The sequence below is a fragment of the Hetaerina americana genome, unplaced genomic scaffold, assembly GCF_022747635.1.
Source record: "Hetaerina americana unplaced genomic scaffold, ioHetAmer1.1.p SCAF_1, whole genome shotgun sequence".
Taxonomy (NCBI): domain Eukaryota; kingdom Metazoa; phylum Arthropoda; class Insecta; order Odonata; family Calopterygidae; genus Hetaerina; species Hetaerina americana.
Genome location: NW_027286069.1, coordinates 97,920,433 through 97,937,888, shown reverse-complemented (window position 1 = coordinate 97,937,888; position 17,456 = coordinate 97,920,433). Strand labels below are relative to the sequence as shown.

The 17,456-nt window shown below is 36.1% G+C and overlaps 2 long non-coding RNA genes across 2 annotated transcripts; one reads left to right on the top strand and one right to left on the bottom strand.

Moving 5' to 3' along the window:
• The first annotated feature begins 302 nt into the window (after positions 1-302).
• LOC139686743 (uncharacterized) lies at positions 303-11,117 on the top strand. The gene is made up of 4 exons (XR_011700557.1): positions 303-370; positions 507-597; positions 3,343-3,489; positions 10,898-11,117. It is a non-coding gene; the product is annotated as an uncharacterized lncRNA (long non-coding RNA).
• On the bottom strand, positions 10,725-17,239 carry LOC139686748 (uncharacterized). Its single transcript, XR_011700558.1, has 4 exons — positions 17,024-17,239; positions 16,048-16,239; positions 13,194-13,529; positions 10,725-11,015 (listed from the first exon to the last, which is right to left on the bottom strand). It is a non-coding gene; the product is annotated as an uncharacterized lncRNA (long non-coding RNA).
• Between the last annotated feature and the right edge of the window lie 217 nt (positions 17,240-17,456).

Sequence of the window (17,456 nt, the reverse complement as noted above, 5' to 3'; positions counted from 1 at the left end):
TTGCCTCCTGCACTTGCTCCGAGCACGCTTCAGTAAGTGCCCTGACCTGACTCACATTAATAACTACTCAGAATGGTGACCTTGGTTGCTGGCCTGGATCTAAGAGAATTTTCGAAAGGCGTGCAGTCGTCATCCGTGAATCCCTTGGCACACATGGATGATCAAATCCAACCCGGCTCTTGAGAAAAAATACTCCTACCGCATTGTACCCTCACCCGAGAGAAAGAATCGTGGAGGGGCGGAAACGCACGCATGCATCGCCCCCTCTCTCCAGACGAGTGAAACTCTCAATCAGTTGGAAAGGTCGCTTCAAGGGAGACGCACGTTGAGAGCGGGGAGTGCTGGATTCCCTTCTCGAAGCAATGAGAAGGTAGGTTAATAACATATCTTCATCAGATCGTGAACTTGAAAATCTAATGCTGAAGCTCTGGGGAATACATTTTAGCGAACTGTTGGAGAGCTCAATTCTTATTAGTTCTAAGTTTTGTTCATCTTCCTTTTCACAGGTTTTACTCGAAGGAGCCGAGCATAACTTCACAAGTGATTTGAATGTTACCTTCGGAGGAATAGATTCGGAGATGACTCCGTGGGACATGGGTGAGTAAATTGTACTTCCTTAGTTATTATCAAAAACATTGCCGGTGAAACCGATTAGAAGTACACTCCGCTTTAAATGCGGTTATTTTTACTAAGTACTCTACCTAACATTTTCACCTCGTCAATTCCTCTCTCCCCCTTGCCAAGTAAAATGATGGTTACTTGTTTCCATCTAGATCTTGTGTTTAAGGCTTTAATAGTTAGACATCCCTCGAGAGACATTTATTCTACGATCCCAGAATACTCTGAGTCTGATCTACTAATCAGTACGATGGCTGACAAAAATAGTTTGTGCATTTTAAAATTAAATAATTTTGTATGGAATGGGTAAACCCTCGAATAACTGTAAAATAATGTAAACATGGTATAATAAAATTTGAAGGACGCAGAAAGAATGATCCACACTACCACGTTTTAGGCTCTTCATCGTGGTAATTTAGAAATAAAATGTTACTATTATCTATCGCATGACAGAGAAAGAATATTCTAAAGAAGTAGAAAAACTGTAATATGCTGCATTTCGAAGATATCTCCCTTGAACGATCGGACACCTAGCCGTAATTCCGGATTCAGTTCCACCGAATTCTTTGAAGGTGCCACCTTAATACTCTCGGTGTTGAGGTAGTGTGTTAGGATTTCGTTTCCTAGCAATTGTCCCCTAAATGTCAACTTTCTCTTTGCCGGATATCCTCTCCGTAATCAAGGATTTCTGCTATTGAAGAACGCGATCACGAATGAACTCTGTATTATCGCGCTCGGCTCGGCGCACACTTTTTGTGTTGCCAACGGAACAATTTAGAATAGGTTAAGCAACCAAGGTCAGGGTAGTGTGCTGTTAGAAGATAGTCTCAATGGTGCGAAGAAACGGATCGCAGATGACTAAATAAAAAGGGGTGAATAGATTGAAATAGTTTCTCTCGCAATGCTCCCTTCTTCCCATTCGCCGTCCCGTTAGGACTTGGCAGTAGAAAGGCCGAACGAGAAGGGATGGGGCGATCCCACATGCGTTACCTCGCCGACCCACGTCTCCAAAAGCAACGAGGCCTGCTTTACGGTTTCCTCTCGTCCCTCGCTTGATCTTCGCCTCCCTTTGCTATAGCTGTTCACACTTCGATTTTTTAAGAGGTGCCACGGAGGTCCAAGTACGGTTTTGCAGAGGTTAAATTGAGACGGCGCCCTTCTACCCGAGATTATCTATTTCCATGTGAAGCCTTCCAGAGCCGAGCGAACCCCATTCAGAAGGCCTCGGTGAACGACTGCACGAAAACCTAATGTTAAATGTGTTTGAAGTCCTGCAAATCGCTCGGCACGCTGTCGAGGTCTAGCAGTTTGGTCAAAACACGCCATTAACCCAAAAAGCGGCGGAGGGGTGGGAATGTCAACCGCTCCCGGCAAGTGAGTCGAACACCATTCCAACGGGTCCGACTATAACACACGCTATGATGCCCATTGTACTTGACCGTGGCGTATCAGACTGGCGCGTGTGTGGACGAAACCCATCGGAATTAGATTCATCACAGTGTATACGATAAAGCTGCAATGTGGGAAAGAGGGAAGCGCTTTATGGTTGTCACCCATTAGACATTGCCAGATTTTTCCGAGAAAAATATGCTTTTGTGTTGTATGTTGAAAGGGAAAAAGGAATTCTCTATGAAATTGACGGTGGAATATTTACTCTCATGGATAAGGAAGTAGACAGTTGTTCTAGTAATTCCTTAAAGCGACTATATACAATGTTACTTCAAACGTGAGCGTCTTCTTATGTTATAATTTAGTGTCGTTTTTATTTCTAGAACGTAAATCCACACAATTCCATAATTTTCTTAAACTTACAAAGCCTTAAATGGGGAATTCTGAATGTTTATTAAATGTATTCAAAAAGGCGTTATTGGCCGTCATCATTTAATACTATCTCGCTACGAAGCACTTCACTGGCGGGTATCCCATCGCGCGTGTTCTATGCCCCATGGTCGAGTCGACGTTTACCCGAGTCTAGGCAGACGCAGCTGTAGTCGGAGAAGTTGTTACGCTGACGAGTTAAGTCCGATCAGCGAGATGCAGTAGTCTAACCGCTGATACCCATGAATCTAATGGCGAGTCTACTGATCCTAGACGATAGGTACCACTCGGATATTGTGAACCTCTACTGACGTTAGCGAATAATAAAATTGCAACGTTCGCGCTTGGGAGTCTTGCCTCGGCTTTGGATTCAGTAAGTATTACCATCAAGTTCAGAATTAGATATGGTTTATCAAAATCGAAAAATGAAACTAAACATTTTGCATGCAGTACTAGAAGCAGTGAACCCCCTTTTACGTGTTTCATGCCCACTAGTGATCGTTTCCCCAAAGTTTGAGTATAAATTTCTCCAAATCATAATTAATCGAGGTACCGTAAGTGCGCTGTGCGTCTATATATTTGATAACATTTCATTTACCTGAGTTTTACTTGTATATAAATATATTCTTTCCTTCGATGGTTATGAAAAATTTGATTCCTATAATTTTAAGGGCCATGATCTTAAATGATGCATTATGTCCTTTCGATTGCTGTTAAACCCGATAGGAGAAATTTGTATTTTGAACATCATTTTCGTTTCACTAATACGTCATTTGCGTCGTATATCATTAATATTATTATAAATTACTTTTGTTTTTATAGACTAAATTATTATTATACACTACTATTTCAGTAAAGCCTGTGTCTTTGCTTCGTGTATTAATGGTCATTTTTTCCTGATTATAGAGGATGGGAACTTAGTGCCTTCATTCCAGCCTCGGAGTCTTCAAGTACTTCCCACAGTGGTACTTCGTAAAGGACAGCATCAGGGGGGATCTCTAAATCCTTGGATTCCAAAAAAACTTCATCTTAGTATTGCAGATTGTCTTGAACGTAAGTCTGTTCTTTTGAAATTATAAAGCGGTAGATTCATTTGAATGATCGGATGGAGTGTTTCGCAGCGTTTCCTCTTTGATCTTCTCGATATAATTGTCGGCACTCACTTTACATAAACAATCCTCAAATATACTGTCATTACCTTCCTTATGAGCTACATAATAAGATATTCAAGGTTGATGAAGAGGTCTCCTCTATTGTGGACTGGGTTGGTTTTTCCTCTGGACAGTAGCAAAACTCATGATATCCTACTCAGGAGTACAAAATTAATTAAGAAGTTCGATCTTAATGTCATCTCCAAAGTCATATTTGGACATACTGAGCTACCGTACTCTAAATCCATACATAACTTAGGAATTAAAAAAAACCAAGTGATCAACCCGAAGGTTGATTTAGTAGGTGATGGTAGAGTTCACCCAGTACTAAGCCCTATACGGCGTGTGAAATTCACATATCAGGGTAGGGGGGCCAGTTCCTTTCCCTATGCCGGGTATGCCAGGGAGACCTGGTACTCGAAAAATCAATTCAGCTTGGGTGGAGCTGCAGGTGCCCAGAGTGCCTTGCCTGGGAATCAAACCCAGGTCCCTTCGGTCAGCAGTCCAATGCTCTACCCACTGGACTACAATCCACACAAACTTGACCCACAAAAATCTTGAATAAATTATCATATAAAAAAAAATTTGATGCACTTCAAATCAAACAAATATGGCATCATATCAACTAAGGGGAACAAAAAGATAAGAAACCTTAGCTGCAGGGCCTCCAAAACGTTTCCTGTATTTTTAATCTTCACATAGATGAATGAGATCTCACTACCTTTTATGGAAAATTAGGTTGTTTAAGTACCTTTACACATTTTAAATACCCACTGGGAATGAATAACTGATCGTAGCACTTTTCCACTTGATAAGCATATTAAGCATATAAGATTATCAAGTGGAAAAGTGCTACGATCAGTTATTCATTATGTTCGACTTCCACCACATCACGCCTGAAACTACTCAATTTACCCACTGGGAACATTTTTCTAACCAACAAAGAACCTTCTTACTGAATTGAATCATTTCCAAAATTAAAAAACTCTTTCCATGATGAGCAGAACAGAACCAAGTAATTTGATGAGAAAAACAAATTTGTACTTTTCCGCAGATTTATTGGTAACAAACATGTAATGATGTATGTTACCAATAAAGATCAGCTACAGACAATAGACGACACCACTTTTTGGGTTTTCCTTGTGTGGACTTAGGGGAGCATAACTGTGAAATAGCTTCAGATTTTAATTTTTTCTTCAAGAGATTGTCAGCAATGTTCACTCTCTAGCCATTGGATACTGCTCTTGATTTTATGGTGTCCAGCTCATGGTTGAAATTTTTTATAGTTAGGGGTAAAGAAACAAATAATAGTATCATTGAATGGAACACAGTTTCTGGTATGTAGGGAGGCAGGAATCGGCTTGGATGATCACATCTCTGTAACATGGTTTCCTGTATATGCCAGAACTATGTTTATCATCTATGATAGTTATGGAAAGGTCAAGAAAGTTCAACTCCAGTTTTTTCCAAACTCATATTCAATTCATATTGAACTTCATTTTGGGGTGTTGGGCTTTTAAAAGGTTGAGTAAACTGTCTAGTTGTCTTATACTCCCTGTCCAGCTGCAGATGATGTCGTCCAAATAGTGATACCAGTAGAAAATATTAGTTAGGATAGGATGGCTGGTGTTAGATAATTGTGATTCTTTGTTTCCCATAAAGATTTTTGCTTAGAGTGTGGTAGAGGAGATCCCATTGCTAATCCATTTGATGATAGAACACATTAATGGATAAAAAATGGTTCTGATTTGCACACAATTTCATGAGCAGATGGAGGTCATGTTGGAGTCTCTCAGTAAATCCTTGTTAACAAAGTTTTTTGAATGGACACAGAAGTAAATAAATTTTTTACATCAAAGGAAACTAGTTATGAGTTGGGCAGCAAAGAGAGATTTTGAAGATTACACGTTAAGTGAATGGAATTCTAAACACTATATTTTGCTGAAAAACTAGCGGATTGTCTAAAGACAGCATTCAATTTGGAGGGTAATTTGTATGATGGTGAGCCTATGCATGATACCACTGGGTGAACAGGTGCTCCATCTTTATAAATATTCGGGAGACCATAAAATCTAAGAGGTAAAGGATTCATTTGTAATAATTTCCTCTTTTTGATTTCTGAGAACAATTTGGAGGAGGTGGATAAAGCTGTTATTACACTTTTTTGGAACCTTGCAGTTGGGTCACAAAGGAGTCATCTGTCAACTCGTCATCACATTTTTCGATATAAGGAGGTTTGTTTAAGATTATCATGCTATTCCCTTTATCTGCGTTAGAGAATGTCAGGTTTTCTTTTTCTATTTTCTGCTTGATGAATCTTAACACATTGTTAGGTCCAATTTCTTGAGGTGGGGCATATCTCAATTTTCAAGTTGGCAAGTGATAATATCTGCAATATTTTGTTTGATGCCTGCATGTTCACCGTAGAGGGCGAAATCACAGTCAACTACCAATTAATCTTATATATTTGATCCACTAAACCACCACCCTTATATAATTCATTCATTGTGGCAGCTTTGCAACTAATCTCATCCATTTTAACCTGTCTTAGGAAATCTAGTTCCATAGAAATGCTAATATATAAATGGTATTATATTTAATTAAAGAATGTTCTCCTCAATATTGAAGCATGTGTTAACATCACTGTTATTTTCCAAATTACATTTGTAAGATCATGGTCCATTCACGTTATTTGTTTGGTCTATGGGTCTAGTCCCAGAGCATTCCAGGATAGGGTGAACCAGGATCGCATGAGCTCTTTCTTTTGTGGCTTCCATTTAAATTTATTATTATCCAATGAAGTACTTAAAATGCCTGACACATCAAACTATTCATTTAAACTTCCAATCTAAGTTCCCAAATTAGGTACTCCTAAATATTTGCAGCTACTGCTACTTGAGATTCTAGTTTCAATAAGAGTGTAAATATTGTAATTTACGTTCTTTTTATTGAAAATAGTTATATAATTGCTCTTAAAGCTTTAATGCCCATTTTGTGATCTAATTAAACTGAGTTTCCTTATTAGCAAGAAAAATGTCATTAATTGGAGATGGAGGATATAGTTTGATCAGTTCCCGTTTTGGTTTGCCATTTTGGGAATTGACAGGAATTGGAAATATGAGCAAATTTTGGTAAAAATCGTTTTTAATGACTAATACATTGAATACCACCTATAAAATAGTTGATTTGAGATTTGTTGAAAAGTATTCAAAGCTACTGCAAGCATGAGCAAGTGATTTTGATAACTGTTAAAGTCAATTGAAAATTACATGTAGATTCTTGAAAACTGGACTTAAAATTTTTTGAAAGGAGATGCAAATGGGTGAAATATCAAAAGGCTCAAGAATTATTATTCTTCATTTGGATGAGAGTTTTATTCTGATGCTGTGGTAAAGTGATTGGTTTGCTGCCTACATTTTTGGATTTCCTCTTCAACTTCTTCTAATAATATCTAATTCAGTTGGCATCATTTCAAAAGAAACTTTATATCCTCTGAAGAGATGAACAGCCAAATAGATTGTGTAAATGGTTTTAAAAAATCCTATGTTTTGACCTTGCCATTTGCTATTGAACTCTTATCATCCCGATTCATTCTTATTTTAGCTCATCCATTTTATTCTCTACATTCAGTTATTGTTACATAGTTGTCTTCTGTTTATTTTATTTCTAAAAATAAGTGTGTTTTTGTGGTGAATTTTTATTTTCATTTTTACTATAGAATGAAATGATGATGAAATAGGTTCTGATTTAAACTATTACCAAACTGTTAATGTCTTTAAAAACTAGCCTGTAGCATGCCGGGGGTATCTTTTTAAAGATTGAGTAGGTAATACATTCTTTTTAGTCTGATACAGCTTTGGTTTAATTGAATGGAATGCTGTTGAAAAAAGTCCTCTTGCCTAGGGAAACTGTCTTAAAAGATTCATCAACAATTCTGCACAGTTCCAAGTGACAACAATGGATTAAAATTATAATAGGTACAATTTTGGAGAATTAAAAAAATAACATGCCATTGATTCCCTTTTTGATAACCCAAATTTCCACAAAGGAAATCTAATGTTCTTAACAATAAATGCTGATGCCTTTCTTAATACAAAATTCTCTGAAAATACCATATCTGCTCTGATGTGTATATCCTCTCCTACGTTAATTTTTAATAAAATACACAATCAAGCATTCCAGATGAAATGCATCTAATACAGATTTCTTTCTTTTCCCTCTTCTCTCTCAAATGCCCTGCTCCCGCCTCTGTATTCATTTTTCTATTCTAATTAAGGTACAATGTTTGTTTTATGAGTTTCCACTCCTTGCAACCCCTTTGAAATTAATATTCTCATTTTAATCCTTAAAATTTCAAGGAGTCCTCCCAACATTGATATTCCTTCATTTTTTCCTTACTTTATACCCGAGAAATTTTTTCCCCACTCAGCGAGTTCAATTCAAGTAGCTCTTGTTTGAAATAAATTCTGACAGTGGAGAAACGTGTAATTGAAAATATATCAAATATAGTCACACTTAAGAGATTATGCCATAAATGACACCTAATGATACTGCATTGGCACTCACTGGCATGCATGCACAACTCTGTTTCTTCATAAAACCATATTAAATTAAATATTACCCAAATGATATATCAACACACAGTATTACAAAAACATTTCCTTATCCTCAACATGTTTAGAAGCATTTCACTTTTTCTTGGGAACAATTTTCTGGGTAGCACATTGTCATCTAAGGACACAGTCTATCAGACCACTAAGTAACTTGCAAGCAAGAACCTATTTCCTTGGCAATATGTAGAAATGCTATTTTCCAAATCTAGCCCTGGCTCATTGATATATTTTTCTAATTTTGCAAAAATTTTAATGGCCTAAATTAATACTTTTAATATTAATATCTTAATATTTTCAATATCTAAGATGATATTGGATATTTTTGAAACAAAATTATTTTGAGTGCATTAATGTATAGGTGTTTATATCTACTGGTATTTATTGATGTTGTATACTATGGGTTAAAAGTGCTACCACTCCTAATTCTCCAATGGCATGCATTAACTAGACTAACATTTCTGGCTTCAAAGAACATCTCATTCACCAAACTTTCATTGTGGTTCATTACTGTGATGTGGATAGTTTCATTGAAATGAAAGGACTTGAGCATTCCATTTAACAAAGCATTTTTTAATGTTGAATCTACAGTAATGATTGCAGACCTTTTTTTATTTAACATTATTGTCAGAATAATGTGTTGACACTCTATAAAATGTAATTACTGAATTTCCTCTTCATAAGCTCACTGAATTTACAATTATTTTCCCCTCAATTTCATTCCTTTGAGGCTTTTACTGATGTCAATCCTGCATTATTCATATTACTCCTGAGAAAGGAAATATTATTATTAGTTTGCCCCTTAGTGTTTTTCTATAAGTCTCCTTGTTTTCATGATATTTCTTCGCCTAATTTCGCCCTTGTCTTGAAATTTCATCCTCAAGAATCCTGTTTTCCATTAGCCACCCATCTAAAATTGCACAATCAATGCACAGATATTAGTGAAGTTATACTTATATCACAAATATTTCTAATTTTGTTCAAGCTAATGTCACTTATTTTTAACTCTTGTTTAGGTTCAAAGTGTCCCATTTTTGTCTTCCCAAACAGGCAGGGTATCGATAAATAGTACACCATATTGCTTTAATTATTAGAACTCACCTGAAGTTCTTAATTCAATTACTATTCTAATTTCATATAAACCTCAGATTTCTACAAGTGACCCTTTTAACATAGGGACCAATTTGTAGGTTAGATTAATTTAGAAAGCTTAGGCAATCACATTTAAAATAAGGGATTGCGTGGATTTGTCTCAATTAAAGAAATGGAAGGTTAAGTTGTTAAGTTCATTTTGAAATGGACAAGTATGAAAATAATAATTACTCATGAAATTCTTAAGTTTTACGCCACATTGTTTCCTTTTGCTGGGAAGAGTATAGTTTCTTACCAAAACAGTCAATGATTGTGGGAATTGGCAAGGGAATTTGAATGATTTTTTCACAGTTTATATATCTCTAGAAAAAGATTGCTCTGCTTCAGAAATAATTTTGTTAAATTACCTTTAATTAAATATTTAAGGCATTGTTTTTAACTTTTGGGCGTTTATCAACCTGCATCCACCTTGCATATATGGTAGAATGTTATTTCAAGTTTATGAAGGATTGCATTTGATTATATCCACATTTTTCTGGGTTAATTTCAAAATCATTAGGAAAGATGTATTCACATTGAGAAATGAATTCCCTCTTTATTCTTTTGTTTTATTCAAATTACACACCCTTACATGGCCAAAGTTGTGCAGAGCAAAATATTCTATGATTAAAGTTGAAAAAAAAATAAGTTATAAGAAACTATTTATTAGCATAGTTCTAGAACAGCTTTCACAGAAAAACAAAAATGATAACTTAAAATGTTAGTCAAGCCACCATGCAAAGATAATACATTTGACAGAACAGAAAATTGCTCAAATCCTTTTTTTTTCAGGTGAAGCATTCAGTAGAACCAGTTTATATAGGATGCTTTAAAGACGAGCAAGATAGTCCTGTAAAGAAAAAATCAAGTTTTTAAATATTGTTTCAAAAAATAATATTAAAATTAGTTAATCATAAATATTTTATTATAAATAATTTTTACATGTTTGTTTGCTTAATATTTTGCAATGGATATGTAATAGATAAGAAAGTTCAGTATTCATATGTAATGCAATTTACATCAAAGTATCATTATTAATTTATAATTTCAAGGTTAGCATCATCCTCCTTAACATTATATTATGCTGGCTGAATCTCTGATGAGAAAGATTTGTGTTACATCTTAAGTTTAAATGCCTTTAATTAAACATATAGATTAGATCTCTAATCATAACAAAAAGAAACTTAGCATTAAGTCCTTTTACCCACTTGAAAACTTATTCAACAGATGTTTATTTGTATTTAGCATTAACTGACTGAGCATGTCATGTCTGATATAGTGAAAAGCTGAAATGAATAATTTAAATGAAAGGCAAACTCATTTTCAAATATTTACATTTGAATGATGCAAAAAGGATAATATTTACCCTGTTACTTTACCAACATGATGACCCACCTACAATTTGTTACCAAACCTATTTTCATCTTGCTATCGAGTTTCTAAGCATGCTTTATTTTACACTAAAATGGTTTAACAGTGATGAGTGAACTTGTATTAACTGAAAAAGTTAACTTTCTTTCATTGATGCTGTTGATGCTGGCTACTACATGGGTGTGCCGGAAAAATAAGGGTCATCAGGTTGAGAAAAGATAGTCCTGTATCACAACAAGACAAGATGGCCAAATACCAGGTGCCAACACTGCCTCACTGCAGAATGGCCAGCAGATTCCCCTGGATTAAGGCAGCCCTGAAATGATAGGAGATCCAATCAGCCCCTGACTAAGACCTTGTGAAAGGTACCCGAAGACACCTCCCAAAGTATGAACCCATCATGGAAATGGTCACTGGAAAAATATTTAGATATACCTTTGAAGAAGTTTAAGTGTGTATGCAAATATATTCAATAAATTAAATTTAAAAAACAATCTTTACTTTTTGGAGCCTTCCATTAAAAAATAAACATAAATATGAAGGTTAACATTTGAAAGGGATAAACAAATTAATTTTTAAATAATTAATTTTGCATGTTAATTAAGACAAAATCTCTAATTAATCTCCCAATTGTAACAAGTCTTTTTTACCATCTCTTTGAAGAATTTTAAGTCATGGCAATATATATTAAGATATATCAGAGGAATACTCTCATTTTTCCTTAAAAATTGATTATTCCAAGTCTATTTTATTCATGATCAATGAATGAAATAGAGTCACTAGATTAGGTTCCGAGTTATGGTCAAAATACAAATTTTGTCGAAGTAATTATTTTCACTATCTCCAAAATAATAACTCCATCATATGAAGGATAATATCATTCCCAAGAATTAATTAAAAGTACCTTTATCCAACAACAGTGCTCTAACCTAGTATAGTTCAACAAGCTAATAATTGTTTCAGGAAAATGATTAAGAAAATAAACGTGCGCATGGGAAAGGTATGGGTTAATTCCACAAAAAGCACACCAAGAACTTCACAAATTTTACAACATGGTGAAATTCGAATTTAAATTCTCAGTTTTCAAGTCTCCCTCGAGAGCAGCCATGCTGCCAACACAGCATCCACAGATCATCATTTTGAAGGGCCGAGCAAAACAGTTCATTCCAAAAATTCTTTTCAAACCTGTAATTCACATAATAGATGGCACCGAACAATAACTAAACTTGAACTTATTTCAAAGTTCATCTTCCCAGGGGCGATCGATAATTGTTTTAAAATTTTGTGCAAAAGAGATACTTGATGAAAGGGTTTGAAAGTTAATTATGAGAACATAATACATCTAGATTAAATTCAACATTGACACTACATTCTTATTCTGCAATTGATTCACCCTGGAATCATCTTTCATAGACATCCACTTAGTAGAGTCAACATTAAAACTGACATTAAATCAAATTCATTGGTCTACTGAAAAAATGTCGCATGAATGTGGAGAAACAAGGAAAAACTACGGAGCACCGATATGACCAAATTTATCGAACTTGCAGCACTGAACAACATGCTAGTGAAAGGACATATGCCATCTAAAAATAAACTGAAAAAACCAAGTCCTGCAAGATATTCGGCGTCTTCTAATTTACAGACCAAGAGTGAAGAAAAAACTGCAAACGAGGATGCCTCAAGTTCATATTAATACTAAAGAGTAAAAGCTAGTAATTTTACGTGACAGGACCTCATCTCTACGAAGTACCCATGTAGGTGGATATATTTCTCAGTATGAACCAGGAACACAGAAAGAAATGGTTACTACGACGCGAGTTTCATGCTATTTTGGGAACATTGAAACAAAGCAATTTACTCCTCGAGCAGAAAATTAGTAGCTTTCCCATTGAATAAGATATTTTTAAAAGAGCAGCTAGACTAGAGACTTAAATAGAAACTGTTTTTTGAATTTAAATAAATAAACTTCAAGTTCTAAGAGACAGATTGCTTTGCCTGTATTATTTAGTATTATCAATGTTATTAGTTAGATTGCAACACCTAGGGCATAACAGAATATGACATCCTAAAATACTCGGCACACCAATGATTGACTCCTGGCAGCAGATCCTCAATGACTCGAGTGGACGGAGGTATTAGGGGCGACAAAATTTGAAGAAATTTTAAGAATTTAAAAAAAATGTGATTTTGAATTATATGAGCAGTGCATTGAGAGCTCCATTGAAAAACAGTAATAACTGCCGAATTCAAGAGAAATCAAAGAGAATTCAATGAGGTTAGCCAAGACATTTAATCAGGTTACTAAATTCTTTCTTTTCTCCACTCATGAATGAATTCATCAATGTACTATGCACTTCAGAAGAAATATGAAAATAGCTAGAACACTAAGACCAATTATCAACCAGAGGGTTTGTTTAATAGGAGGATATAATTCAGTCAATACTAAGCCCAACGGGGTGTGAAAATTGTAAGCTAAAAATGTTAAGATAACCTGTTAGAAGAGCAGGATTGCAACATCAAGGGCTTCTGGAGATGACCCCCGAGTCCACTGTTTACCGGAGCACAGCAAGTTGCACACTTCTTTGTTCTTTAGTGTCCCTCTCCCAGACAAAAGAATTTGATGTTTTCAGGTTACTGGACCAAAATATTCGAAGAATCCTCCAAAGATAATTTCCAAAGACTAGAAATCGACGAGGTTTAGTTGAGTTTAGGTTGCTGTAGGTTCCCATTTTCTCCCACGCTGGCGTTTATGACGCTGTCAGCGAACTGTTGTCACAGGAATTACGTTGATCCATTTGAGATTTAGCTCCACCTGGGATGCAATTCACTAAAAGAACATTTCTAATATCAGTATGCATGAAGAAATGTTAATCTGCACTAAATAAATTCCATTCTACAATAAAAAAGCCACAAAAAAGTTTCAGTTAAAACATTCAACGAATTAAAATTAAAGTTATTTTCTCAAAACCATTGCATTCGCGAATCACGATACAGGTGATAATACGTGTAATATAGAATGATAGCCCTAGGTAAATACTTTTTATGAATGTTTTTTATTTTTTAAAATTTATATGTACCCTGCAAGCCACCGCTAGGGTGTGTGGCAGGGAGTGAATACATACCAGAATAATTTAACCTGAACATGACCCTACCACGGTCGAACAATGTTATCACGATCCCCTATTGTTCGGGGAAAAAATGATATCCTAAATCTGTTCTAAACTTAATCTCTCAAATTTTACTAGCATTATCTCACCAACCATACTACAGAGGGGGTAATAATACAGAGAATGATAAAGAGACTCCCTCCCAATCATAATACAAGAGCTTCAACCTGTAATTTAACCTTCGTTCCGTGAGTGATTCCCAGCCTAGCTACTCTAATATTTTGGATACGCCACTAAGTTTATCGGAGCATTTTACAAATCTAGCTCCTCTACACTGCACGCGATCCAATGTGGCATTGAATCCAACTTCGTGAGGATCTCATATACTTGGAGTATATTCTAAATGAGGCCCAATCAACGACATAACATTTCCCTTTGATCTCCTCATCACATGTACCTAGTGCCCATCTAATAAATTCTAATTTTTTGTTAGCTTGTCCACATATTCACTGTCTGTGTTTCGCCCGGAGAGATCATGAGAATAACTCCTAGGTATTTAATTAAGTAGTCTACACATTCCATTTCGGTGTTCCCGATGCAGTAGGTGTTCGGTAGGGAACTACTCTTTTTCCAAAAATTTATGACTACGCACTTTTTTAAGTTTAATTCTAATTTCCAAGTGTCGCACCAGCGTTGTATAGCATTAAGGTCATCTGCGAAAGTGAAATTAAAAATTTCTGTTAAGACCAAATAAGTCTTGTTCGGGAAAAATTGTAACAAAACCCAATGATAAAAATCTATGGTTGAAAAATCAAAAGAACCTCCACATTCAGATACCTGGGCATTGAATTCGATGACTAACATTCCATGAACACGCAAATTATGCAGCAGGTAAGTTCAAGAAAATATTAAATAACTTGAGGCTGTGCAGAAACAGATTTAGCATCGCCACAAATAGCCTAAGAACTATATAAAACTGAGTCACCATCCCAATATTGGCATACGGCTGTGAGGTGCGGAGAGAGAGGCTAAATTACAGCAGAATCTGGAGGAAACTGGAGGATGCCCAAAGATCTTGCCCATTTGCAATATCCAGGAGCTAAAATGCGCTCTATAATAAAGCTCTACAAATAACTGGGATACAGCCGATAACAATCTCAATTGAGGAAAGAGGAATCAAATCACGGATGAGGCAGATGGAAGAGGCTACTCTAGGAGATGTAACTTGGTCTCCAACTGAGAAATGGAGTAGGAACAGGAATGTTATAAGAGCGAATTTCCTGGATAAATGGGAAATATTAGAAAAGGGGAAAACAACCAGACAATTCTTACCTAGCGTGAAGGAAAGAACGAAGACCAACTTTAAAACTTACAAAGGTGTTGCGCACAATTTAACAGGACACGGGGAGTTTAGATCATACCTCAAGAAAATAGGGAAAAAAGGAGGGGCGTGTGAATGCATGATGCAGGACATGGCAATTAAGAGTTCTTTATTGCCAAATGCATGCCGAGGAGAGCCACAAACTGGAAGATATCCTTAGATATTTGCAGAACGTCCAACAATTTGGGAAATACCTCCATGAGAAACCGAGGAAAATATTGGATAGATTTAACAACAAAAGGTAAAAAGGGAACGGGGAGAACGACTGAAAGGAAGGGCATGTAATTCACACTTTGTATTTTGTAAAAAATCAACGAAATTGTTCTTGGGTTTTAAAAATGAGGTACCCCGAAAAATTGAAACAAATTGTCCGATTCTAATAGACTGGGCCAAATTATTTTTATTATTATTAAGGTCATCTGACAAAGTTGTTGTGTCCTCAGGATCACGGATGTCACGGTAAACCACTGCATTGTGGGCAAATAAACGTAACTCAGAATTGTGATTAAAGTATTTAGCATGAAACACAGCAATGCCTAATGCGGATTGCAGACATCCCCGACTTGGATATACAATTACATTGAGACCATTATTACAAGAAGGTCATCAGATAGACAAGCGGAAATACAAAATCTTCAGTCGACGCTGTAATTACTTCTTCACCAAAGAAGTTAAATCGTAACCTCAATTCAGAGGTGGAATTTATCCCGTTAACTGCATGCGATCTTTGCGAGATACCAATCCCACTCTGAATAGGGGCTGCACCCGCGTTAATAATTACAATTAATGTAGCTAAATAAATCTTTAAAATTATAATTTTACAGAAAGCAAAAATTAATGTGCAGAAATTGTGTTACCTTATCGGAGTAGGCATGAAGAGCACCACGGAAATCATCTAGCCGGTCAGCTAACCACAAGGGAACACATTCTTAGTCTTCCCACTGCGAAGCGTGACATTCTATTTCAATAAATAGCGATGAGATTCCTCCTTCCGCAGTGAAAGTGGTCAGTAGTCCAAGAAATACGATCGACAGGTTAAGTTGAATCGTCTGGAAGGTATAAATGCAGTAAGAATAAGCTTTCTTGGAAAAAATACTTTGTTGATTAAGGTTTAGCTATTGTCGTAAAATTGGCAATTTCGCAAAGTAATACGGAATTAAGATAATATGATCATGTAGGCTCATTCTTAAAACTAATTACAGTACGCTTAATATTCAGCCAGCAAAGCACCAATGAATGCTCTGATATGGGGAAATCTGCACTGCAAGGGAAATTTATCTTCCATGAAACTACTCCCCCTCCAATTGCGTCATAACACCTTCGGGTGAACAAAAAAAAGCAATTCACACCGAAAACAAATTAAACCTATGCATATATAAGTATGAGGTTGAATTTATAAATGTATGTTTCCACAAATTGCAAGCATGCCTTTTAGGACTAAACAGGCATGGATGCACAATTAAACGGATTAATGCGGAGAAAGTTTTCCAAGTGTCCAAAGTAAAATGTAAGGTTCGAACAGTTAGAGTCAAAAAGAGAGGAGCATTCACTTTCGGTTAGCCTCGCGTCAAATTTCACCTTTCCACAAATTTGGAGTTGTCTGCCGCGATGCCTTAATTCAGTTACATGGGCAACTTTATCTTTTTAAACGTGAACCAGCAGTACGTATTAACACCATAAGTATCAAAGAAAAAAATAAGATAAGGTTACGAGAGAAATATAGAGTTCAGTGCATATTTAAACGAACGAAATACTATATGTCTGAACGACATAATTCTGATTCTTAAGTTTTCCAGGAAAATGACCGAGAATTAAGAATAAATTGCCACTTACACGACTTGGTGGAGACACCTGTCATCTTTCGCCGTTCTCGCTACATCGACTTGAGATTTTCAGGCTCAGTGCCATAATCGCAGGAACCCGAGCTTAGAACCCTTCTTCTGGAAATTGTCTTGACCAGGGCATGTCGAAGGAAGGGGCGTGAATGGTTCGGCGGACGCAGGTGATTGGTGGGAAAAGATAAGAGAAGGGGGTGGAGGGGGAATTGAGCTTCCTGGAAAGTGGGAGCGTTTTTATGGATGGGATGAGTAAGGGGGGGCGGAGGGGTTGATAATGGAATATTACAAACAGCGAAACAGTAACAAAACTTAAAATCAATAAATGCTGAAAAGCATCAAGAAGACCAATAACACAACATCTGAGACTATGAACATTTTCTCGGTGATCAAAAGTGATCCAAATTTTCTTCAAGTAGTATTCAGAGCAC